Here is a 26,041-nt window from a genome sequence, read left to right on the forward strand (position 1 = left end):
AACAAATCTTGCAAAGGTTATTAATTTTGTGGGAGGGGGGGTTCATAACAAAATATGTTAAGCTTTTAATGCCACTTCTATCTGAGCAAAGCCACACATTTAACAGTAATGTATGAATTAAATGAGGAAACAATCTAATCCAGTCTCAGAGCATTTAACACTCACTAATGTCATAGCTAATCCAGATATATAAAAGTTTATCCCAAAACCACACATGTAAGCAATCCTTGTGGAACCCCGAGTCCAGGCGGAAAGCGAACCCATTTATGATTAAGGGAGAGATGAATTGCTTGCTGCCGATATTTAGGCTTTAACTGCAGTCAGTCTGATCTTTTAATATGTTTAGCTATTAATTGCATGATATCCTGTCAGTAACACTGTATGATAATCATGACAGAAATTTAACACCAAGTTGCAACAAATCAGAAAACTAGATGATTTACAGAGCTCAGACCTCTACCAAATTACTCATTTTGTTCATCATAGCAAAGTTACATTCACTGGAATTTAGTGATCTTGTGATGTACTCAAAGTTTTTTTCCAAGATCTTTTGTGTCGCTCCCACTCCCAGTTTTTATCTAAAATCTTCTCATGCCATGATATCAAATAATGATGCTTCCAGGATGTCACACAGCAATGGTTACTATTGCCCTCGAATCTTACAATGAATACCCCCAGGAAACTGTGACACAACCAGCTGTCACTTAACTCTACTGTAAACCTTGTCTCGACGTCTGATGCGCCTGTCTATCGATGTCAAGAGTTTTAAAAGTAATCACTGCTCTCGTCACCGATCCTCTTCATAAGCTTTACTAACAAAATTTGGAGTTGTAGCCAAGGCGTTGAGTGACTCAGATCTGGTGGCCTGAATTTTCCGTCCTTACTCTGCAGATAAAGTGGTTTTGTTGGATTCACCGAGCTGCGATCTTCAGCTCTCACTGGAATCTTAAATGAACTCACAAAAATGTGGATTTGGATCAGTGGGAGCTGTGATGAGTAGACAGTGTACGTAATGAGGATATTGCTATTAGGATCTGTCTTTCCCTTTGTTATACTGTTTCACCTTCCTTTATGCAACCCCATCACACCACCTTGCGATGAGACTTGGCTTATGCCTCAGAGAATTGAGGCATGCCACACCTAACCCCCTAACCCAGACTTTCCAACTCTGAAGCTTCTGGCTCTTTTTATCTTCCTCCTGAACAATCACCTTGTTTTGGCAGAGGGGCTGCGTGTCCCCACTGATACTAGGAGACAAGTTGTCTGGGGATTTATCAGCCTGGTAATGTCACATATGGCAAACGGGTCCCAGGTGAGGGACCAGAATAAGCACAAGTCAAACTCCCCTAACTTTCCCTCACCTGGACATCAAGCCTAGAGTTGGGGCTCGATGGAGGGAACCTGGTAGAGGGGCCTGCACACATGGGGGCTGGCTCGGCATAGCCCTAAGAGGCAGAGTGGGTCCCCCTTCCCATAGGCTCTTTCCCACCTCAAGGGGTTGAACACCTTCAGATATTTTTGTAGTCGAAGCTGAGTGGTGATAGTTGAGTCAACATTGACTGTAGTAAATGATTTCATTGCCATTTTTTGCAATTGTCACCTTGATATTCGCACAACTGTTTGCATTCAGCCCCTAAATCCATGTTCATTCTCCCAGCCATTGACATCAACGCTGTCATTCGCCGTCACGCCCACCCCACTGACACACACATTCAATCGCATTCACACTCTCCCTCATCCAATTACATCCAGACACCTTCACTGCCTCACAGACAAAAAGGAAATTGTAAGAAAGAAAAATGTAAAAACAACTCAAAAGCATGGAACACAACTGCAGTGTTGCTACTCACAACAGTTCTAATTTATCTATTTGGCGCTGCTTTAAATTTGTTTTAACTTTTGTTCATTTTTTGGGGGGGAGTTTTTGATGCAGGTCATGGGCATTCAATGTTGGTTTTCAGCCTTGCTGCTTACATGCAGTGATTTCTTCAGATTCTTGATGGATGATATTACGGACCATAGATGATGACATCCCTAAAGTCCTTGCAATTGTAAATTGAGAAACATTGTCCTTAAACTGTTCGACTATTTTCTCACACCGTTGTTCACAGAGAGATGAACCTCGCCCCATCTTTGTGTTTGAATGAGTGAGCAATTCAGGGAAGCTCCTTTTATACCAAATCATGGTAACCACCTGTTCCCATTTATCCTGTTCCCATTTATCATATTTTCCGGACTATAAGTCGCTCCTGAGTATAAGTTGCACCAGCCATAAAATGCATAATAAAGAACAAAAAAAACATACATATGTCACTCTGGAGTATAAGTCGCATTTGGGGGGGGGGGGGATTTACGTGATAAAATCCAACCCCAAGAACAGACATGTCATCTTGAAGGGCAATTAAAAAAAAAAAAATAATAGAAAACAACACACTGAATAAGTGTACAATATGCTAACATTACATGACACATAAACTGAGAACGTGCCTGGTATGTTCAAGTAACATATTAAGAGTTATTCAGATAACTATAGCATAGAGAACATGCTAACAAGTTCACCAAACCATCAATGTCACTCCAAATCACTAAATCCATTAGAATCTTCATCCTCTGTGTCACATTAAAGCAACTCCACCAACTCCAGAGGTAGAAGATGCAGCGCTTCCTCTTCTACATTGCTTACATCAGACTCATCGTGGTTTTATCAACACAGGTCTAGAGCGGCTTCTTGGGGTTTAATGTGAAAATAACATGTGAAATGAGATAATAATGGGTGAATAATTTCACCCATAAATCGCTCCAGAGTATAAATTGCACCCTCAGCTAAACTACAAAAAAAAAAAACGTGATTTATAATCCAGAAAATACGGTAGTCCGTTAATCTGTGGGAGGTTCCAAACAAGTGTTTAATGAACCGTCTGTCGTGCGAAGAGTGGAATTTGGACCCAGAAGTAGGCATGACCCAAATGTTGCACAGTAAAGGTCCTTTTCAACCAAAACACAAAGTATCTACAGTGAACAAGGCTAGATGCACAAGACGATGAAGAGAGTTGACATTTTCACTGAAAGAAAGCTTGACATACTGACCGCGTGTCACTGCGTAACTCGAGCTTATACTGTGAGACATCTAGCCTATATGACAGAATGAAGAACAAAGTATAAAAGGGCCACAGCAACTGCATCGCAACTGAAACATCAAGGAACAACCAGTCACAACACATTCCTCAACTTTCGTTTTTGTCACCTGTCCCAGCTTTTTTGGAATGTGTTGCATTCATGAAATTCAAAGTCAATGATTATTTGCTAAAAACAATAAAGTTGATCCGTTTAAAAATGAACTATCTTGTCCTTGTCGTGTATTCAATTAAATATAGGTCGAGTATGCTTTACAAATGATTCTATTTTTTTTCATTCATGTTGGACACAACATCCTAACTTCACTGGAATTGGGTTTGTCATATAAAAGCGTGTAGGCTAGAAAGGCTGTAGCTTCACCCTATAACATTTCAATTGGCTTGTTTTCCGGAGGTGGGGGGGGGGGGGGGGGTGACCTGCACTGACCGTGATGTTTTCTTTTTACTGAAGGTGATTGAAGAAATTAACCAATCAATCAATCAAAAAAATCAATAAAGAAAAAAATAGGCTGTAAAAAGGGCTCTGCATACATTGTGTCCAGAAAGTATTCATACCTGCTTCAGTATTTCACTCAACATATTGTAGCCATATGATAAAACATTCCATTCCTCCACCCCTCATTAATTGACACACAATAGCCCATATTGACAGGAGAACCCCCCCCCCACAGAATTTTAGATATTTTTACAAATTTGTTTTTCAAAACTATAAATATGACATGGGCATACAGTATGTATTCAGACCTTTTTCTCAGTATTGAGTAATATAACCTTTTTGAGCTAATACAGCTGTGAGTCTTCTTGGGAATAATGCGACACGTTTTTCCCACTGGGATTTGGAGATCCTCTGTCATTCCCCCCTTGCAGTTCTGTCAGGTTAACATCCCTTTTTCAGGTTTTTCCAGTGTGATAAATTTGCCGCAAGTGGACTACGTCCCCTCATCTCCAAGACCCCCACAGCCCAGACTGCCACACCCTTTCTGCTCAAGTCTAACTTTGAAGCAATTGAATCGCCAGGGAATCCCTGCACTGTGCTTTGACGAAGGCCTGCTCGGTCCTCAGAAAGAAAGAAACTTGTGAGAAGATGTACCTGGGGAAGCTCTACAGACATATTGTTGTGTATTCAAACTGCCCTGGACCATTGTGGCATCTTTCCTGCTTTGACATTGGAGAACATCTCATAAAACTCCCAAAAGGAAGGCATCCACACAGCGGCGGGTGGGGGACTAGGGTGGGGACTCCAAACAACTTGGTATTGCTAGACCCAGACTGGCCCGAATGGATAGACATTACTTCTTCCTACTCCCTTGAACATAATAACTGTGTTGAATGAAGATCGATTTCTTTCTTTTTACTTTTTTATCTACCTTATTTTCTGTCAAATTATTACTGTATATATGTTTTATGTTCAATAAACAAACAAACAGATACAAGCCTTCCTTTGCAGTTATGTGTATGAAAAAAAAATCATTAAATGCAAAGTATATTTATTTACTATGCTTATCCTGCTAACTTTGCATTGATGACTCCGCTAGGCCATGATAATAATCTTTTTTTTTCTGGTCATGTTTATGAATTATACAGTAGGTGGCACGGTGGGCGATTGATTAGCACGGCCTTCCCGTGTGGAGTTTGCAAGTTCTCCCTGGGCCCGCGTGGGTTTTCATCGGGTACTCAGGTTTCCTTCCACATTCCAAAAACATGCATGGGAGGTTGATTGAACGCTCAAAATTGTCCCGTGGTGTGATTATGAATGTGAATGGTTGTTTGTCTAAATGTACCTTGGCAACCAGTTCAGGGTGTCCCCCTTCTATTGCCCGAAGACAGCTGAGATTGGCTTCAGCATACCCAGGACCCTTGTCAGGATAAGCGGATGAGATGATTGATGGATGGATGTTTATCTCAACTCAACTCAACTGTATTTATAGAGCACTTTCAAACAGCCATCGCTGCATACAAAGTGCTGTACATGGAACAACTAACACATGAGTGTAGAAAATTTGTCAAAACCAAAATCAGTGTTGCATGAATTTAGGATGAGTTGAGAATGTTTCCACCTGATGCATCAAAATTGATGCAAGTGAGAAATTATGAAATGTACACAATGGACTTCCAACGAGCTTGACTTCTGGTTTCTCGTCTCCAACCACCATGCTCGTGGCATGTTAGCCGTGACGACAAGGTCGTCGTGAGCACAAGCTGAAGCACCTAGATTGCTCTGCTTCTGCCACAAGACCAAAAAAAATCCTGATGGAACTCTGCAAACGCACAGGTTCCGAGCCACAACAAAACCTACCAAGCTTTTGTTTTCCTGCTTCCAGCTGCCTCTTTTTTTTCCCTTTTTATCTTTGTTTTCTTCATCGGCAAACAAGTCGAAGTTCCTTCCACCTGCTCATCGGGTGAGACTCTGCTGATCAAATGTAAATGTTGACTTTGCAGCCCAATTAAGCATCAGTTTGGTGCATATAAAGATTTAATGAGCACTGGCAAACTTTGTGTTTCATAAAGTTCGGCACTGTCACAATACTCATTACCATCTTCTCACACATCCCATTTACCTGCCATTCATTCATGATATTTGTTTTGCATTCAGGCTGCCTGTGGTGTAGGATCTTGTTGTATGTCTTGTATGTTTCAATAGGTGGAGTTAATAAACCTTGACCATATCCAGAAGCCAAGCATGAATCGTGTGTGTGTGTGTGTGTGTGTGTGTTTGGATCAAAGTATTTACCTTTACTGTGGGTCTAAATACTTACCTTCCCTAAATTCCAAACAGAAATATCCGAAGGAAGGTGCTCAGAGTGGTTAAAGCTGGAATTTCTCAGGTACCTCCAATAACATCCGTGAAGTGGAATAAAATTTCTGCCCATCACATTTTTATGTCCAAACAAATCTGAGGGCACGCTGAGTTGAGTGTCATTCTTGTGATTGAATAATTCATGTCCTGTAGCTGTTCGCTGTCATTAGAATATGTGCCCAGTGAAATGTATGTTTTTTGGGGTCTATATTTTGGGGGGTTTGTGGGAAGGAGGGGGTGGGGGGGTGTCGTCATGGTTGCGGTTGAAAAAAAAGATTCGTCAGTATTGCACATCCATCACTAGTATCACACATCTCATTCACTGTATGATGACAGGAGCTGTTGAGTTTACGAGAGGCCTTACGTTGGAAGTGATTAACCGCCCGCCATGCCTCTTACAATCACGAAAGGTTGCATTGTTCACCAGTAAGAGATGCTAAAGAGCCTTGACAAAGCGTTGCCACTTGGCGGCCGGTGATGAGAAGAGGTACTTCATTAGATTAGCTGTCAGGAGATTGTGCTGATGTGTTGAATTGAGTGTTATTTCAGCCAGCTGGAATGTGCGGTTCCATAAATTCATGCATAAATAAGTGTGATCCTTTCCATGTTGTTTATACATTACTAAATATGTATATTTTAGTGTCATTTAAGAGAAATATGAGCCCGTCATTTCCATCCGACAATCCAGGAAGGTTTGATGCATAATTCTCCTGCTTGTTACCAGACATAGCCTCGAATGCGCAGCTGACATGCCTATTCATTAATCAACTGCTTTTGACAGAATGGCAGAGAAAGTATGGGAATATTTTATTCAGTGCCAGACATGACAGGCCTGTCTGCTACCAATAATTGGAAGAAGGGCAGCGATACTCCCGAATTCCTTATTTTGATAATCATGTGCTCCGCAACAAGGGTTTCCAAATGCATTGGTCAATGTAATGTGATATAATCCAGTTCGACATTTCACAAAGAATGAAGTATACATTTGATTCTCGCCAAATACTTGATACTGTGTCCAAACTGGCACAATTAAAACTCCTCTTGAGCAAATCGCGCTTCTGTCTCAGGTTTGAAGGGTACCTTCTCCAGTTTTCATGTTTCAGCTCCTTCCACAGGTGTTGGTTTTACAATCTGATGTTTTGGCAATAGTTATGTAATCCAAGTTTTTTTGGTTTTTAGATTATCTGTGGCAGCACTTGGATAATGAAGTAGAGACTTGGGAGAAGTGTAAGTGCAGTTTCAATGGTTGAAGTCCAGCAAAATTTAGCAGAGGGGAATATTGGACAGACTCAAGATCACTTTGCGACCTTGAATGAACCCTGACTAAAAATCAGTATCTGCTACCCTTGCAAACACTCGCAAACATTCGCCACTCAGTGGGATATAGCCTTGAGATTACACTACGCTAGACTTGAGCTGGGCATGAAGATAGGGCTCATAGACCAAGAATCATTGCGAATAGAGCAAGAGCATGCGCAGAACACAAATCAATGCCCCATTCGAAAAGAGGTACTCAATCTCGTTTACATGACTCAATATTTGAAAAGGGATAAACCACGGGTCTAAGTAATGTTTTGAAAAACCTGAATAAGAAACTATTCAGGTTTTTGCACATGTTTGTATGGCCTTGAAAACCCTGAATACTTCTTATATTCTGGTTTTAAAAGGATTATATACTGCATGTAAACGCAATCAATGAAATCATGGTGACTTTGGTGACTCTGTCAATCTTCTGTACTATGGGTGTAATGCCAGAGTTGATGCTCAGAGCCTCAGCATAAATGAAATAAGTCGAAAAGAAAAAGAGTCATATTGGTGTACAAGGCGACACCACATGTTTATTGACCTTTCTTGTTTGAAGTGTCATTGTGGGCAGATGGGTATATTGGCAATGATATGAGCACACGATGAAAACAACAAACATGCCAGGCTGCTTGGAAGAGATAACTGTGAATCCGAGTCAGAAAAGTATTTTTCTTTCATGTAAATTAGTGTTTATGTACCGGTAATGAAAAAAATATCTAAATTGAATCCAGAAATGAGCCACGAAGACACAGTCCATTTTTGTCATTTTTAAAATGGTATAACTGTGATAAAACCGGGGGGATTTGTATCTTGTTGATGTATTTGGGGAGGGTTGGTGCAGGAGTGGTTAGCGCGTTGACCTCACAGTGCGGAGGTACAGGGTTCGATTCCAGCTCCGGCCTTCCTGTGTGGAGTTTGCATGTTCTTCCCGTGCCTGCGTGGGTTTTCTCCGGGTACTCTGGTTTCCTCCCACATTCCAAAAACATGCATGGCAGGCTGATTGAACACTCAAAAATTGTCCCTAGGTGTGAGTGTGCACGAATGTTCGTCTCTGTGTGGCCTGTGATTGGCTGGCAACCGGTTCAAGGTGTCCCTCGCCTACTGCCCGAAGACAGCTGGGATAGGCTCTAGCACCCCCCGTGACCCTTGTGAAGATTAAGTGGATCGGAAAATGGATGGATGATGTATTTGGCAAAATATATGCAAATATACAATATTTGCCAAATACATCATCCGGTCTACCAAATCTGCAACCATGGTCCTCGGTCTGAAAAGATTGGAGTGCCCTCTTCAGGTCGGGGATGAAATCCTGCCCCAAACGCATTTGTTCAAGTCTTGCGGCTCACGTTATTGCATGGCCATTGAATTGCGTTCTGATGTTAATCTGTGTGTGAGCTGGTGTTTTGCTGACAATCTCCAACTGCTACCCCCCCCCCCCCCCCGACTCTACCCACCAACCTGTGTCAAGGAAGCGGTCTGATCACTAATTGGATTCCAGTTCCGCCATTGGCTGCACTAATTACTATCACTGTTTAAAAAGGACTCTTCTTGCCATTAGAGGGGGACTGGCTGTAAATGAATGCTCAGTTTGTTCGTATACATCCTGTGTACTTTTGTCCCGCTGTCTTTTGTATGCAGTGCATCGTTTTCATTTCTTTGAGAAATATCTTGACTCGGCCGTGTGCAATGATATTCTACTCGTTTTTGTGCAGCACTAGCAGACGGGGGATTCCTGAGTGAAAGGTCTCGGTGGAGGTCAAGTGTTGTGGTGTGCCTTTGTTCCGTGTATCATGGGCGCTGGTTGTCATGTATGTGTCTGAAAACTCTATTAAAATACCTCTTTTGTTCACATCCAGCTGTTACTTCCACGTTGGCCCTTTTCTCCTCTGCAATGATACAAAACAGTTGTAACATCAGTATGTCTTGTACACCACTTAGGGAAGAATGGAATGGGAAATTGTATTCATCGGTTTCATTAATGTCACTAGCGATGGGTAGATGAGGCCTAATGAAGTGTTGCACACACACTGGGCAAAATATTGACACTGTGTTGGCAGTTTGTCAGTATTGTGTCACTGTTTTGCACTATAGAACACCTGGATTTAACATCAGTATTTAGTTATGTTTGTCTCGTATGTTTTTTTTGTATTAATCTATTTTAAATTTAAAATAAAAATAAAATCAGAGTGAAACTGTTGGGATTTTTAAATAATGTTGCCTACGTACTTGTCTTGAGGCACGGGATTCTGTCTATGTATGTTTAGTTATGGTTTGGGGGGGGGGGGGGTTCCAAAGAATGTTTTCTCCAGTGTTTTGGCAGTAAAGTGATTTTTTTAATTTATTTTTTTTGGGGGGGGGGGGGGCAATTCTCTCTCTCACAAGGTATCAATGTGGCCGGTGTGTCTAAAAACAGTGGAGATAGCCCAAAGGTAGAATATACTTTTGAATACAAAAGTGATTGACTACATAACCTATTATCTAAACAGTTTTTATGCAAGTGTTTCTTTTTGGCAAAACATATGATGGCTCGTAATATATCTCAGGCACGGTGATTGACTGGTTACCACATCCACCTCACAGCACAGAGGTGCGGAGTCTGGCTTTCCTGGAGTTTGCATGTTTTCCCCATGCCTGCGTGGGTTTTCTCCGGGTATATCAACATGGCATGTTGAAGGAAGACTCTAAATTGTCCTTCGGTATGAGTGTGAGTGCGGAGGGTTGTTCGTCTATGTGTGCCCTGCGATTGGCTGGCAATCAGTTCAGGGTGTACCCTGCCAGCTGCCCAAAGACGGCTGGGATAGGCTCCAGAACGCCCACGACCCTCGTGAGGATAAGCCGATTAGAAAGTGGATGGTAGAAAGTGGATTTCTTAATGCAATGTATGGAAGTTTGATGTTCAAAAATGAAAAAAACCCTGAATAAAATCGTTCCATCAATTAAACAAATGACATACAGTACCTCACCTGGAGATTGAACCCACACCGTCAACTTTTGACCAGTATAACTGCACAGAGCCCTGACCAAATGTGACACACCTGCCTTCAAGAGACTTTCTTCATGTAGAAGGCACAGAAAGTGAAACAAAGAGAAAACAAATACCAAATTTGCCAATATGAGCTCAAACTGGTCCTGCAAGGTGAAATCCTTTCTTTTTCTGTCGGGATCCCTATCACTTGAAGGGAAGAATTGAGCTTCAAAAGACTCGTCAATCATCAGGCAGAGATGCAACCCGCTGACCGATACGCTTCCTTTCAAAGTTAGGTGCTTCAGTAACAGGTAATGACTGAGCGGCTGTATCGGTCACATGACTTTTTCTCCAAAAAAGACATAGAGGTTTCACTCTTGTTTTTAATTTTTACAGTTTTAGTGTTGACCAATGGAAATGTTCACACAATTAACATATTTTACACATCAAGGAGCAAAATACTTCTTCAGATTTGCACAACATCAAGCGGAGACTTCACACTTCTTTGCAAAAACACAGAGATTCGCAAAACTCTAAAGCCATTTTTTTACACCTTAGACTCAGATCAGAATTGTGAGGTCATTTTGTTCTCATGACAAAGCCCTGGCTTGCCAGTGACCACACGAATGCACAAATTGGATAATCACTTCCACCTGCTGTGGAACCACCCACGTTCTTGACTGAAAATACACCTCCTTTTGTTGACTTAAAATTGAGGATCGAGGACAGCAAGGTGGCGGGGTTCCCATGCATGTTTACTTATGCACAGGAGACGACCATTTTAAAGATGTTTTGGCCGACAATTGCATCAGGCTGAGAGAAATACAAGCCAATGTCATCAGTGATCACAATATTTTCAAGAACACCCATCAAGTCTCTCTGTCAGCATGAAGGCAAACCCCCCCCAAAAAAAAAAAAAAAGTGCACACGAAGCATCTATACCGAGTCCAATTCAACAGAAATCAGAGAGAATGAAACCTCTGGGTAATGAGTATGCAGAGGTAAGTAGTTCACCTTCACATGGTGTGGTATTGTGCACTGCGCAGACCCTTTTTGCTTTAAAAATGACGGTGCGATAGATATTGAACAGTGCCCACTTGTCTTTTACTGTGTTTCAGAGAGTCTTGTGAATGAATCCTAAAGAAATCCAGCATGGATTTGAATATGTTGATGAGGCTGGATTTGACCCTGCAAAAACGAGAAGAGGGAGAACTGTAATTGGACACAGGGCAATTACCAATGTGCCAGAGCAGCGAGGGCGTAACATCGCCCTTTTAACAGCCATAACCCAAAATGGGGTCTTCCACCACCATGCTAATCTGGGAATGGCAATCTAATACTTTTGCATTTCAACGAAGTGGACCGCATGCATTTCATTGTCGTTTGGGATGTTGTCATTTGTCCCTCTCCATTGATCTTCTCTGGACCAGAATTGCTTCCATGAGCATTTTGAATTTGCAGTTTTATACCTTCCACCATATTCACCCTTCCTAAACCCAATAGAGAAGGGGTTTTTTTGTTTGTTTGTTTGTTTTTCTGCATGATGGTGTAAGTTATACAACCTTCAGGCATGGAGAAGGACTGTGATCTTATTGAAGCAGTTTCTTGAAACATTTGAGAAACGATTAGTTTGGTTCAGTTTAAATGCCGACATTGCCCGTTGTTGTAAAGATTTAGTTTTAAAAGCGTTTGAAAATGGGATCTCATTATGTAAGTGTATCTACTGATGTGTTCTAAGAGTGTACTTTCTCCCTTCTGCTGACAAGTACGCTGAATTACCAAAATATATACTTCAACAATTCGAGAGTCAGTAATGCACCATCAAGTGCAGTCCAGCATGGTTCACTAACTGCTGCGCCGTGCTCAGAACAAGTCACTCATTGTAATGGGTTTTAGCTTGCACACCTACCTCCCCCATTAAAAAAAAAAAAAAAAGTGTTGGTTTGCCACAGCTTTTGATGGTCCTACTGACAAACCTCACAACCAAAGTGATTGCTTTCTGTGAAAGAATTAATTGAGTGAGAGAACATACATTTATTTTTTTAATTTAAGAAATATAATGTTCAATTATTTGTGACATAAAAATGTTTGATTTGGGATTTTCGAAAATTACTTCACATTTGACCTTTAAATCTGTTTGTCCTGTACCTGGGCATAATGTATCTGCGCCCTAATGGCAGCAGTTTATATTCAGCAGAGAGGATGACAGGTGTCTGTTGTGATGGAACGAACGGGCTTTTGCTGCTACTCTCGCTCGATAAAGTGAGGGAAGCTCCCGGAAATTGAGGCCTCCAATCTTGCTGCACACCTTTACAATGTGTTGTAAGCACTTTTTTTGTTTTTACGAGGGATCCAATACCACTGTATAAAAGAAAATGTTAAAACAGACTCAATAAAACAAAAATAAAAACATTTTTCCAAAAAAACAGATTCAACATTAAGACCACTAAGCTTCCCATAAAATGTTATTTGCTGATGGGCCTTTGCACAAACAGACTCAATGTGAGCATCAAAAGTTAGCTTGTTGACAAGAGTTATCCCGAAGTATTTCGAATTTTCAACTACCTCCACGGGCTGGCCATGGATAAGGACAGGAGGAAGAGGAGGAGACTTGCTTCAATGAGCATTTATTTAGGTTAGCAACATTTATTTCTAAGAAAGAACGATCACACCAATCGCGAAAAGCACTAGCCACATTACAATGATCAGAGTCATCATCATTTAAAAGTGACAGTGTTACTGAAACATCTGTGAATTTCATGATTAATCTATGCCTTTGGTGATTCTGACACTCATTGTGATATATGTATATATATATATATAAAAACAGTGTAAAGCGGTGAGAGAACACATCCCTGTGGGGATCCGGTGGAAGATAAAAGAAGATCTGATAAAACCATGAACTCTCACGTTCTGGGGTCAATCTGTTAAAAAGTCCATCAGCCAGCAAATTAGACTGTAGTCAACATCGTGGGTGCTGGTGAGCCGATCTGCTAAAATGTGAGGTTGTATTCAATTAAAAGCTGAGGAGGAATCAATAAAAGGCAACCGCGGAAAAATCCTCGCACCATCCAAATGGCCTTGGACAATATTCAAGATCCTTTTATAGTGGAGTGATAATTGTGTACAGTTTGTTTTTAAAGACAAGTACGACCAGGAAAAAAATGTGATTGAATATTGACATGGATGTTTTTGTTCACACCACTAAAAGTTGTTGAATTTTATTTTTACACTCATAAAAACATCCATCCATCCATCCATTTTATGATCCGCTTCATCCTCACAAGGGTCGCGGGGAATGCTGGAGCCTATCCCAGCCGTCTTTGGGCAGTTGGCGGGGGACACACAGACCGGTTGCCAACCAATCGCAGGGGACACACAGACAAACAACCATCCATGCTCACACCAAGGGACAATTGTGTTTTTGGAATGTGGGAGGAAACCGGAGTACCCGGAGAAAACCCACGCAGAACATGCAAACTTCACACAGGGAGTTTGGAACAACCCCTGCACTGTGAGGTCAACGCACTAACCATTGGCCCCCTCATGAAAACATATATGTTTAATATGGCCAGCAAGGTGAAACAGCAGTTTGCACTGGTGCCCTACAATGAGTCGCTCTTGTTCGATTCTCTGTTGGAACATCTCTGTGTGGTGTCTGCATATTCTGCTCATGTTTGTGTCGGTTTTCTCCGGGTACTTGGCTTGCTCCCGCATGCCAACCACATGCTTCTTAGGTAAATTGAAGACTCAAAGTTAACCACTTGTGTGAATTTGATTCCAAATGGATGAATGTCTATCCTGTATATGCACTGTAAGTGATGGGTCATGTATCCCGCCTTTCGCCCAAAGTCAGCTGGGAAAGCCGCCATTTTCCCATGACCATAATGAGCAATAGTGTGGAAAATGGATGACATAGCCACCTCCAACACACATTGATTTTGTATTGAACTGTCTGTGTCAGGAACACAGAAGTGATAATGAGACATGGTACTGGCTTCAGAGGACGTTCGCAAAACACATTCGGTAATTCAAATGCACACAGTCACATTTAGAATGATGACAAAGGGGCAATGAGAGAACAGTAGCAGCTGGATAGTCTTGATTGTCTTTTATCAGTTAATTGATGATAAAACTTTCTTTAAGCATGTTGGTTAATATTTTTTTAATCTTTCTTAATCCTTTCATCCATTAAATTTGTTAGTGCTTGCAATTGTTGATGATTGAAGGAATTCAATGATGCTTCTACTGAACAGTTAACCGTTAAACTAAATTTTAATTTGAGAGGCTCAATATCAGATGGACAACTCTGACGATTGCAATCACAATTGTTTTATTGGCAACCCATTTTCCCCAGCCATCTACAATCAGTGTAGCACTGTGAAGCTGAACTGCCATCAAGCATCACCGAGCCACTTCTTGCACATTGTCCTGCACTGGGGACAATTTATCTAAGCACTCTTGCTTGCCAACTGTGATTGCAATTACTGTACATGTCATCCACTGACGCGCAGGCCAGATCGGGTGAGGGTGGGGCTCTGTCTGTGTGGCCTTCGGGCCACCAGTTTCCTGATTATAAGAATCACTGAAGGCAAAACATTGACTCAAATCCAACATGGCGTCACAAATAATCAAGTTTTAAATCTGTTCTACTTTGCCTCCAAATTCAAGAGTCCACATCCACTTAAAATGGTCCCTGATATTAATTGATTTCTAGTGTGTAATGAAAAAAAGATACAAGGACAAAAGCACGTGCGGCAGTGTGTCTCTGCATTCCAACTGCCGGCCTGATTTTTTTCATCAGCTGGACCTATCACAGCTTATTATCAGCTCCTTTGAACCGTAGGCTCAGAGCATGATTGCACTCTCAATTAATGTCTCTATGATCTGCTTTGACTGAGCGAATAATGACAAGCGATGTGCCGGTGTGTATGTGTGTGCATTTGACAGCAATGTTTGTGCATTTCAGTCAATGTAAGAAGGACCAAATGTGTGAACGCTTCTCATCAGGGGGTAGTCAACCAGACGAAGCCCAATTGTGATGGAAAGTAAGTCACTATGCATAGAATGTCTTTTCAAAGACAAATACATTTGCTTAGTCTTTTGTAACCAATACAATAGGACGACGGAGGGACTGTGATCGCTGGTCGGGCGGAAGATTAAACAGGACGCCTCTGGTGCTGATACTAGCCAGGAAGATAAGATGCAAAGTATCAAGGTCTGTGATTTGAGCTCTGGCGTGTAGACAAATACACTCCTCTCCACAAGTATTGAACGGTGATGCCAAATATTTTAGTTTTGCGCTAGATTGAAAACCCATGAAAATCTGTGAGAGAAACCATCTGAGCATATTTGTTTTTTGTTTGTTGCAATCAAACTTATAAAAACAAACATTTCCAGTATTAACGCCTATTTTCACTCTTACGCTGTCAAAAAAATGGAAGACTTACGCATATCACATCACTTTGAGGAATCACTGCTTGCACAGTTCTCCAAATAAGAGGTGCATCATGCTTGCTTCAAGTCATTTATTTATCAATCATAGCTGAGGTTGACTGAATATCCGACATGTAGAAAAACATTTAAAATAAACATTCTGTATCTGACCGTTCAACCAGACTACAAATACATAATTACATCGAATGAAATTCATTTTTTTTAATGCAAACAATAATGCTTAACACTCACAGAGCAGAAACATGGATCAATGGATGGATGGAATATCCAGTGATGGAATTTATTTTGTCACATCAGAAAGCATCACAATTCCACCAGATTAACTCATTTACACCCTTTGACGTATAAATACGTCAATTTGCGCATAGCCGTTCCCTCCCCATGACGTATTAATACGTCAATCACGTGTTTTCATGGGGGAGGGTGCAAGAGAGTCCGATGCAACTTCTCACCACAGGATTAGGCTTGACGGCAATGTTAAATAGCAAAAAAAATGGCCATCGGGTGGCAGTGGTGCAAAAATCAACCAGGATCACGCAGCAGAAGTAGTAGAAAGGGCGTATAGTGAAGGAGGGGCGTATGTGGATAGTGGATTGGAACATTAGCAACTAGCAACGATGGAGAAAAGGAAATAACTAACTAAAAATGATTTTTTTTTCGGTATAAAAGCGTCCTCGAAACAAAACAACAAAGGAGATGATGGTGTTTGTGTGGAAGAGAAAATGACGCTTCGGTCACTAATCGAAAGCGGCACCCGTCAAACGAACATCGGCCTGCACAAACATGGCGTGCTACACGCGGCCCGCATAGCTCACGCCGAGTTTCGAGTTCATCTGATGAAGATGAACTTGCTCCACGTCAGCGATCATCGCTTGGCAGAGCATTTTGTGCCTCCCGATGCCCCACGGCGCCCACAAATCGTCTCCCCGGCGACTTCCAGCGATGACGGCAAAGAGGCTGCATTGCTTCGCATGGCCGACGCCAGGCACACGTCAGCGATTCGTTGGAATCGTCTCGTAAAGACGACGGCGAAAACGATGAATTGGAGAGCGATTTGGATCCCGATATGTCGGACGAATATGTGCCTTCGGACATAACGGAAAGTAGCTGAGAGTCCTCGCCAGAGCCGCTGGAATGAGGAGGTAACTGCTGACTAGCTTGCAAGTTCCCATTCAAAACTTCATCACTTCTTATGCCTCCTCAGTCACTTTTATGTACCGCTACATTCCCCGCTATACTATGAAGTTGCCAGTAACACTAATCATTTATGTACGGTTGATGCGTCTCGTAGATGTGGATGAAAATATGCGCCGTAAATGCGCTGACTTGCATGTCGCCATAGGTTTTCAAAAAACAAACAAACAAAAAAAACAGGACACATTTGGTCCGCTCAGCTCTGCTAAAACCACTAGTGTTAAATTCATATTCCATTTCATTTCAAATTGGATGCTGAGCAACGTGGAATGAATGGTGTAAATAGCAGTGTGCGAGCATGTATGTGTGTGTGTGTGAGAGATGTTGAAATGTAAGTGGAAAGCAACAATAAAAAAAATAGAAAAATAAAAGTGTGGTAATTGTACATACTTCTATACATTACAGATTGTCCAACCAGAAGCCAAAAGATGACGACTCCTCGCTTTGGTGGTGGAAAGAAAGGTAAATAAAATTATTGTACCTCACTTTGCAGCAAGATATATTTGCAACTTTTTATGTTTCTATAATTTACAGGTTGTGCATCTGGACGTGGTGGGATGAATCGATGTGGTGACAAACTGGATGGAAGCCAAAAACCATCTTCTCCACAGCATGCTTTTATAAAAAGCTCATTTTCTCTGGATTTCTGCAGAAAATCGGCATTTTCCATAAAACTTAGCAGTTTTCTAATGCTGATTGCCAACGAACGGAGAAAGATAGAAACAAACTTTTTTTTCTGCTGAAAGAGGAGAGTCTCACCTTTCTTTTGACAGGTTGCATGTATGTATAGCCATAGAACAGAAAATTCTGTGGGCCTTGCAAATCAGTCAAAATTCAGGCAAATGTGAGGGATTGAGGGGGTTGCTCCAGTGAAAAGGGGTGGTATTCAATGAGTTAACAGCAACCAACAAAGTGAAAAAAAAAAAAGAATCCAACAGCAACCTTTGAGAGGAACCCGCACGAGTGAAGACAATCAATATGATCTAAGCAGGGATGAGACAGAAATGAGACAGGTATTGCCTGATGGTCTGTGGCAACTAATAAATAATAAAAGTAGTACAGTTCAATTTTGCCACAGCAGCAGACATTCAACGAGTGCAACAGGAAATGATCAAGTTGACAGTGATCTATAATGACGAATTGGTGAATTATAATACACCCCGGCTCATTCCTATGACTTTGGTGCAGGCAGCGTGGGTTCATTTATGTGAATGTGAGCATGAATGGATGTCTGTCTCTGTACAGTCGGTGACCTGCGATTGTCTGGCAGCTAGTTCAAAGTGGGGTCCGTCTTTTACCTCAAATCAGCTGGCGCAGATGTCAGCTCCCCGTGACCCTGAATGAGATAAGCGATGTTAAGAAAAGAAAAAAAAACTAATGTAAGGAGGGATGATTGTATATTGGAAACATGCAGAGTGTACGTTATGGCCCAGTGTGCAGGGGTATTTTCTTCACACAAAAAGCAGAATGGCTACAAAAGTGAATCATGAACGGTATAAAAGATGATCTGAATTAATGTTTCCAGCAACAAAGCTGAATAAGTCTGTTTCAGGAAGAGCCCCTCAAGAGGATGTTAACAATTGTCCGTGATTGGGAGTGCCTTAACATCAAGCTGCCATGATAACAGTAAAAGGCGTTCATATGAATGGACTGAAAATATTTATAAAAATAAATTAAGATGAATACAATATCAAACACCAACACAACAAACATGTATGCTACAGCCACACAGTGTACTGATGCAATGAAGAGGTCTTTATCGTGGATTAAAACCTGTTTGCTGAAGATATCTGGTGCAAATTGTCTCTGATATTTGGAATACAAAGGAAGAAGATGGTGAATAACTTCTGTGGTTACTTCTTATTCTGCTCAGTCTTTCAAGAGCTTAAAACTAAAGTTTATGTTTTTGTAGCCACACAGCCAAGGCTCTCTGCTGCCTTGTGGTTTCACTTGCGGGTTGATGTTCAGCACAACCAACACAGTGGATTACTGAATGGGCAACGCTCTCACGATTAAGAGGGCTTTTCTCCTTTGTGTTTTAATGAGAATCGCAGCAGTGTTGACCGCCCTCTGGTTTGTCTGTCAAACCCACAGAATGCGTGTGTGCACTTTTCTCTTTCTTGTCTTAAATCGTTGTGTTTTCTTTATTCTCATTGGTACAATTCTTCGGGACAATACTGCTCTGAAGAACCACCTCTCTTACAGCCTCACTCATTGGGTTTTCAAAAATTAAATACGAAAATAACAAGTCAACTGAATGAGGACACGTGACATCAAACATTCTGTATTAAACAAAAAAACAACAACAAACAAATGTGAACATGCTGCATGAAGAAACAAATTTGATAAGTGAAAAAGAGGAAGGAAGGAAGACAGTTTCAAATAATAACATTGTCACTGAATGCAGGGTAATTATAATATATACTGCACATGAGTTGATTTTTGAATCAGAGGTGTTGCGGTGCTGAGCTCCTACCGAGGCAAGATACATTTTACTATTTGGTATAATTTAAAAAGGAAGTCAAGTCAGAAGTTTTCTTTACTATAATGTGTTCTTTGCACCCCACTTATCGAAACATAATATTCTGATTAATGTTGCATTTGCAGAATATGAAATAAGCAGTAAAAGCCACCCGCTTTTATTCATCTCGGTGGGTGGTGTTATGAACAAAACACATAAAAATTGTGAAATGGGCTGTTATTGTCGTGGTTTATTTGGACAAAAAAAACCCCAACAAAATGCTAAAAAAAAAATCTGTGTCGTGTTAAATAAAAATGTTCTCTCACTAACTGTCTTGGCAATCGAAGAGAGATGGGTGTAGGAGGGGGGACTCAGTGGAATCAACCGTTTTTAGGCAAGGGGGTGCTTTATTTCTGTTGTTAAAATAGTGGATTTGAGGGAATACTCTAGCTTGTTTGAAAAGGAAATACAGTAGAATGAATACAGAAATAAGTCAGTCAAATTTTAGGAGCGCGCCAACACCTTCATCCCTGAATCTCTGACACACTCGGGAGCTCGATAATGACTCCACAGACAAGACATTGCCTGTCATTCTGTCCATCACTCTGCCAATTATCAAACCCATGGTCCCACATTTAATCATCTCTACATCTTCATGGGACTGACCAGCTTGTCGAAATCACACAATCATTTTTTTCGTAATACTTTTTTAAAACTTAAGTGAGTGAACCCATTTTAATTTAGACTTGAGTGAATAATTCCAAATAGGTTTATGTACTGTATGTGTGTGCATTAAAAAAAACAAAAAACATCTATGTTCCAATCTGCTGATGCTGATGAGGGCCGCAGCGTGCCGGAGCCTATCCCAGCTGTCTTGGGGCAGTTAAGGGTGTACCCCGCACACCCTTAACTGGTTACCAGCCAATTGTAGGGCACAAACAACCATTCTCGCTCACAATAAGACAGAGGGACAATTTAGAGTGCCCCATTAATTAACCATGCATGTTTTGGGAATGTGAGAGGAAACCAGAATACCGGGAGAAACCCATACAGGCACGGACGGGGAGAACATGCAAACTCCACACAGGAAGGCCAGGACCAAAATAGAACCTTCCACCTCTGCACCGCAAAACCAAAGTGCGAACCAGTCAATCACCGTGACTATGTATCTATATATATCTACATATATCTATATATATATATGTATCTATATATATATATAGATACATATATCTATATATATATAGATATATAGTTTTGATATATAGCTATATCTATATCTATATATATGTATCTATATATATATAGATATAGATACATATATCTAGATATATATAGATACAGTATATATATATATATATATATATATATATATATATATATATATACATGTAAAATATATAAGATTCACCTGTTTATGGCTTCTCTCCTGTCGGTGACGAGCGAGTTTCCTGGTCTTCTCATTGTTACAAAAAAATAAAAATAATAATAACATGATGGACTAACTGAGAGAAGTGGGTTTTCATCCATCAGTGGAATCGTCACTAATTACAAGTGGCTCTTCGAACACTCATTTGATGGAGACATCTGCTTAAAATGATATCACGCCATTGTCACATGCACTGTCTGCGTGTCAGAATTATTAACATCATGACAAATGTTCACTTTATGTTTTATGTTTCAAGTTGCATTAAATTAAAGTGAGAAATTAACATTGTTGTGCTTTACAACTTTGTAACCACGCTGCCGCTTGCAATACTTTCTATTGGTTGACAGAATATCCGAAATTTACAATCTTTGTTTGAGTCTAATATTTTATGCATGTGTATTTTTTTGCATATAAACCCTTAACCTGTTTTTCTGTTAAATCTTGTTGAAATTATTTATTTCAAGAATATTTTGTGAACAATTCACACAATTATTTTCTGTTTGGGACACGTATGATGAATGGCATGAGAGAGAGAGAGCGAGAGAGAGAGAGAGAGAGAGACCATTTAATGGTGGTTGTAAGTAATTGTGGATGCATGTGGAAGTTCTGCATGGGCTGGCATATTGGCGCATGTGTGTGTGTTTATGTGAGTGATATTCTTGCCCCAGGGTCCTGAGCCATCAAGCTTTATGAGGTGTGGCAAGGTGAGGGCAAAACATCTGCTCCACCAAAGAAAAGCCTCAGTCTGGGTCTCCCCCCACCCCAACACCACCACACACACACACACACACACACACACACACACACACACAAGGTGCCAGTCTTTCTCAATGTATTGAGTTGGTTTCACACTTAACCCACAATCAGAAGAAAACACATCCATCTCCCGTATATACAGAATATACCGGTAGTTAAATAAGTTAAAAGCTCATCCATGCATGTACACGTTCCCACCCAGATACACACTCCTCTTAAGGGCGTCTTATCTTTGATCCCTCTTCTTGGTTGGCACTTGTTCCCTCTTATTCTAGCATTTCCTGGATGTCAAGGGCATTGGAAGAATTCCCCAGTACCTGCCATCATTTCCCATCCTTCCACTTATCCCTCTCTTTTGCTGCCCTTCCTGTCTCTTTTCAGAACACCCATGAGAGGAGAACTGCCATGTAAGGTCTGCTGGAGAGAGAAGAGACACACACAGTGTTCAGACTGCCTTTGACATAAGAATCACTGAACCTGCCCACATCTACACTCACCAACCTTGTCTGTCAGCCCGTGTGTGTGTGTGTGTGCGTGCGTGCGATTGGTTGTGTAAGTGCAGGCATGTATGTGTGTGTATGTCGAGCTAACTTTTTTTAAAACACACTATTTATGCAAGAAAAGTTAGCTCAAAAATGTTCTTCACACTCTTTGGTAAGCTGAGTGGGTAGACGGGCATTTTTGCTTGTTATGTGCCGGCCCTTGAGGGTGTCTGGTTCATGGCGCAATGTTACTTGTGAGCTACAAATGGCTGCAAAATGGTAGTACCATCAGCTTTGATTCCATATTTGTTTTCATTTTGTCCAGTCTGGAGCTCTGGCTCACTATAACCCTTTAAATTGCACACACTGAAAAACTTGAAAATTTCCACTTCATCGAAATATGCTGCAATACCTTTTTTTTCTTTAAGTGCATCATCCATTCATCCCTCCATTAAAGTGCTTGTCCTCATTTGGGTCACTGGTGAGCTGGAGACACGGTTGACACGAGACTGGGCGCCAGTCAACTGCATGGCACAAAAACAACGATTTCCACTGATATTCACACCTACGAGGAATGTGGGAGAAAACCAGAGTACAGTACTTAGTTTTAGAAAACCTACACAATCATCACGGTAACATGCAGATGCCAAAATGAAGGCCCTGATGTGCTTATATTTTATCGGAAGTAGTGATTTTATTCAACTAGTCTTATGTTGCTATCATAATTGTATTCCCATGTAACTATAAAATGCTTTCAGAAGTCTGAGAGGACGTGAACAAATTAAAAATACCCTGAGATATCCAGGGCTGTCGTAAGCAAGAATTATTCCTTCAATTCAGTGAAAATAAAAAACAAACCTTGAAAAGGAGGTGCTACATTTTTGATGAGGTGTGAAAGCAAGTGCAGCCAATGGAGAAAATCAGCAACCACAGTTTAAAATTGAATCTGGCAAGATTTTGCGCCTGAATAAGACAACAAACATATGATCTATAAAACCAGTTAGTCCAAAGCTTGAGGAATGCACTTTTTTTTGGAGGGCGGGGGCATGAACAGCAAGATGAACATGATGACTAACATGGAAACCAAGCAACGAAGAAGCGTGACACTTTACTGTAAAACAAGGTACAGGTGGCCGAATCCATCACAGGGCAGGTGTTGGCAGAAAGCTAACAGGAACAGGACTGTGAACAGATTAATTAAATACACTTTAAACCAGGGGTGCCCATTACGTCGATCCTGATCTACCGGTAGATCTAAAACAGGTCCCAAGTAGATCCGAAGAGTGTCGAGGAGAAAAAAAAACAAACGACCATTTGTGTGTCTTTGTACATGTTAGTAATATATTTTTTTGTGTTAATGTACTCTGCACCATAATCATCCTATCAGTCTCCTTTTCACAAAATAAATATTTAAAAAATAAAATAAAGCAGGTAAATCTTGAATTTATGGTGGCGCGTGATGACGTCACCGGAAGTTGTTTGCGCTCAAGCAGTCTGCAATTGCAGCTTGTGATCGGAGCTGTTGCGCTCTCAATCTTTTATCGACATTATTCTCATTCAGAGTTTGCTTCGTGTACAATTCACAGAGGGCACGGGCAAAGAATAGGAACCTAGGAGGGCCCAGGGAAGCACTTTAAAACGGTACGTGTGAGCTACGATAGTTAACAGGCTGCAAAAGTGCATCGCATGCCTCTGTTTCAGGCTGTTTCTCATCATGGCGTGTGCGTGTGTGCATGTACGTGTACGTGTGCGTGTGCATGTACATGTGCGTGTGCGTGTACGTGTACGAGTGTGTGTGCATGTACGTGTGCGCGTGCGTGTACGTGTACGTGTGCGTGTACGTGTGCGTGTGCTGTGCGTGTACGTGTGCGCGTGTGTGTACGTGTGCGTGTGCGTGTGTGTGTGTCGGTAAGGGTAGATCCCGTGAGGTTAGTTGATCGAAAAGTAGATCTTCGGTCCAAAAAGTTTGGGCACCCCTGCTTTAAACTAACAGCAGACAGGAGATTAGTCGTTATACTGGTGAACAGGCTGCGAATCACTCATGTGATCTGTTCACAATTTGGACCTTGACACAGAGCAAAAGTGGAGGAAACCATTTTTGCTTATATAAATTAATTTTATTTTTTCACCACACATGACGTTGTAGTGGTACACGCGCCTGACGTGTGTGGGATTGGTTCCCACTCAGTGATGGTGAGGATGTGTGTGTGTGTGTGTGTGTGTGTATATATATATATATATATATATATTTACATATATATATATATTTACATATATATTTCTCTCTATTTGCCCTGTGACTGGCTGCCGACCAGTTCCAGGTGTAGCCTGACTTCTGCTCAAAGTCAGTTGGGATAGGCTCCAGCAAGTCCCCATGACCCTGGTCAGTGGTGTCAAGTGGTGTTGAAAATGGATGGATATTCACCACAGTTTTATGTAGAGAAATGTTACTAGTTTATGAAGAGAAATGTTACTAGTTCAGATATAAATAGTTAATATGTATCTCTGCATATTTAGAAAAGCACTGCAGTACATAAAAACAATACTTTTGTCACAAAGTTGTTTTTAGTACATGTCACGGGCCGTTTAAAAAGAGATGGTGGGTCATAAATGCCCCCCGGGCCATAGTTTGGATATAAAGTAAGGACATATAACTTTGAAATGCTTTTGTGTTTGGTTGTATATGTAACGGTATTTGTTCATAAAACACCAACTTCGACAATGCAGCATTTGGAAACTCAAGAAAGATGTTTGTTTGTTTGTCCTCAAACGTTTTACATTGGAGATGAAGGGATGCCACCTGATGGCCAATATATACAGTATAATATAGACAAGTTAATACTATTGTAAATTACATTTGTTCGTCTACACCGACTATACAGCTAATTTGGTTTCCAATTCTGCCGCTGATGTCACATCAAGACATGATGGCATATCGATTTAGGCAATGAAAAAGGGGCATTCCAGGGTGAATTAGTTATTGACAGATTGCTCCATAATAAATGGATATTATTCTGGATGAGTTTCATCTTACTGATCAAAAAGTACATGAGGAGATTGTTCGTGGGGGGGAAAAAAATAAATAAAAAAAAACGACCTTCTGGACACTTAAGTTTTCATGTAAAAAAATAATAATGACTTTGACATTCAGTCAGTCTTGTCGACACCTTGAATGCATTATTCCACTTTATAGTGCACAGGTAATTGAAGTTGATGGAGATTAAAAGGAATCTCAAGACCATTACTCTTTTGCTGCTCCTTTCAAGCCTAATAATTGAAAGCAGTCATTCAAAAGATGGAATTTCATGACTGTGTAAGCACCCACTCGAAATCCTGATTTAAATATCGGCATTAATGCAAATGAACCATTTTGTTAATTTGCCAATAAGCAAATACTGTAAGTCAACAACCTGAAGGCTGTAAGTACAGTATCCATATCACAATTGATCGATTGCTATTTCTCAGGATAACATTGATATGCAGAAACAGGATCAGGTGTCAATAAACTTAACGAGTTGGACTTTGTTTTGGGGTCTTGATGTTCTCCGCCGTGTTTTGTCAACAACCATCAATAGTGAAGACTTACCATCAACAATGTCAGTGACTGGGCTGACTCTCATTACTTTTGAAAGAAAAATAATAATAAAGTGCCAACAACACAGAGACTGACAATCAATGTTGTCAGTGTGTCTGTATCGCACAGACACGCTGGTCAAAATTCAGGTCAGGTCAAAATTCACCACTAATCCAATTTTGTAAAAACTAAAATATGACAATCTTTCATCACATTGTGAGCTCCATGTATACATGAATTTACTGTGCTATATATGGTTACAATCGGAGACAAATATATTTTGAAAGAGATTCCTAGCATTACCTTAGCTGGGTGTATGCATATGGATAAAACACTTTTTTAGCCATACTTCACTTGATCATTCCTGCTTTGTGTTCCGAAATATAACAATGCACCTCATGTACATGAATCTGACATGCATTTGTACAACCAATGTACATATACAAGGACATTGGCCACGGCATTGAAAGCATCGTTTTTTAATGTA

At 40.8% G+C, this 26,041-nt stretch overlaps 1 long non-coding RNA gene across 1 annotated transcript; it reads left to right on the plus strand.

The window, feature by feature from the left end:
* The first annotated feature begins 15,987 nt into the window (after positions 1–15,987).
* Positions 15,988–17,464, plus strand: LOC147200628 (uncharacterized). The gene is made up of 3 exons (XR_015101864.1): positions 15,988–16,800; positions 17,258–17,314; positions 17,387–17,464. It is a non-coding gene; the product is annotated as an uncharacterized LOC147200628 (long non-coding RNA).
* The last annotated feature ends 8,577 nt before the right edge of the window (positions 17,465–26,041 follow it).

This window comes from Hippocampus guttulatus, chromosome 9 (genome assembly GCF_054856545.1).
Source record: "Hippocampus guttulatus isolate MCC_2025c chromosome 9, RoL_Hgut_1.0, whole genome shotgun sequence".
In the NCBI taxonomy this organism is placed as follows: domain Eukaryota; kingdom Metazoa; phylum Chordata; class Actinopteri; order Syngnathiformes; family Syngnathidae; genus Hippocampus; species Hippocampus guttulatus.